The sequence below is a fragment of the Penaeus monodon genome, chromosome 21, assembly GCF_015228065.2.
Source record: "Penaeus monodon isolate SGIC_2016 chromosome 21, NSTDA_Pmon_1, whole genome shotgun sequence".
NCBI lineage: Eukaryota > Metazoa > Arthropoda > Malacostraca > Decapoda > Penaeidae > Penaeus > Penaeus monodon.
In genome coordinates this window covers 45,119,814-45,121,287 of record NC_051406.1, presented here as the reverse complement: position 1 = coordinate 45,121,287, position 1,474 = coordinate 45,119,814, and the positions used below count along the sequence as shown (strand labels likewise).

The window sequence follows — 1,474 nt, the reverse complement described above, 5'->3', positions numbered from 1 at the left end:
GGATCTGACATCCCCCTCGCATGGAAACATCTCACAGCATCTGTAGCCCCATAAAACTTCCATTGCGGTATATCATCTTTTATTTCCTACTTATTCATCTTTATCCCTATTCCTTATCTCTTCTCCGGATCTCATCGTATTGCAAAACACGTCATGTTCGTTCTACATTCCCTCTGTGAAGGTCCTCCCCTGTGTTGTTCACTGCTATGCTGGGCTTTGTCACTGTCGCTTTGCTTGCAGCGTCACTGCCATTACTTGCAGGGGGGAAAAGTGCCTTCATCTTGGCTCTGTGGACACGTCTTGGGATCCGAGTGGCACTAGGATGGCACTATGTGGTACTCGGGAGGGTACTCGGCGGGAGGAGGGGGGAGAATATTCATGGGGCACTCGGTGGGTATTCAGCTTGGCACTCGCGGGCACACGGGGGAGGCACTCGGGGGTCACTCAGGTGGTACTCAGGCAGGAGATTGGACCCTTCGATTCGAGACTCGGATTATGGACGGGACAGACGGCGGAGACCCAATCCGGGCTTATGTTCCTCGGGGCTTCGACCTGGCACTGGCTTTGGGCTCAGCCTCGCTCCACAATGAATGGGCGCCTTCGCTGGGAGGAGAGTCTCAGCCCGAAATTGCTGATCATATTGCGAGCTGGAGATATCTTTAAAGCTATCTAAGGCTGTTCTTCCCTGTAAATTATTATTCTGGCAGAATAGAAGGGCTGCTGACTCCGCGAAAATTATTTTTATTCAAGCTGTTTAGTTCTCCTTCAAGAAAGTGCCGAAAAGCAAATCGTGCTGCATTTTTGTCAGGCTAAATAGTTTCGCAATGCTTACTTTTATTAGCATCGAAATAACCAATGTATTCCATCCCTGGGAAACGATGGAAATATTCAGATATTCAGTCCATTTATTGTGCAAATATTTTAAGATGTGGGCACATTTCCAATTTACTTCTGTTTTATCGCCAATTATCATTCTTTCAAATTATTTTTTTTTTCACAACCTGAAAGTCCATCGACTCTCAATCCATCTCTAAATAGCCACTCATACATTTCCAATCGTAAATTCAAATAAATTCCTTTAAGATATTTGAAACTGGCGTGTCCTGCAAGTGCCAGGGCCGAGGCTTCCCCCTTAACTCCGAGGTTCCTCCTCTTAATTCTTCAAAACAGGAGAGAGCGTGAAAGGGAAACCTCTGTCTTTCCTCTTTTTATAAAAAAAAGACATTTTATTGCGCTTCTCCTCCCTGTGCGATCGGGAATCTAATCTCGAATCTGCAGTCGAGGTAAAACTGCGATAATCTGAACCGGACCGATTTTCATTTGATGGAGCCTCGCCCCTTCGAGAGGAGGAGAAAAGTGTGAGCGTTGCAGGCAAGGGCGGGCGAGGGAGAGGGACTGTCTCGGCCTGGCCCTGCTGCGCCGGCCGAGTGTGCGAAGGACGCCTCGAGGAAACGCGTTTGTTGATGTTTCTAGT

At 47.7% G+C, this 1,474-nt stretch overlaps 1 protein-coding gene across 1 annotated transcript in view; it reads left to right on the top strand.

Annotated features, from left to right (window-relative positions):
• Nucleotides 1-1,474, top strand: part of LOC119586532 (zwei Ig domain protein zig-8-like) — a 130,137-nt gene that overhangs the window by 71,510 nt on the left and 57,153 nt on the right. The gene's annotated exons all lie outside the window — the stretch shown is intronic.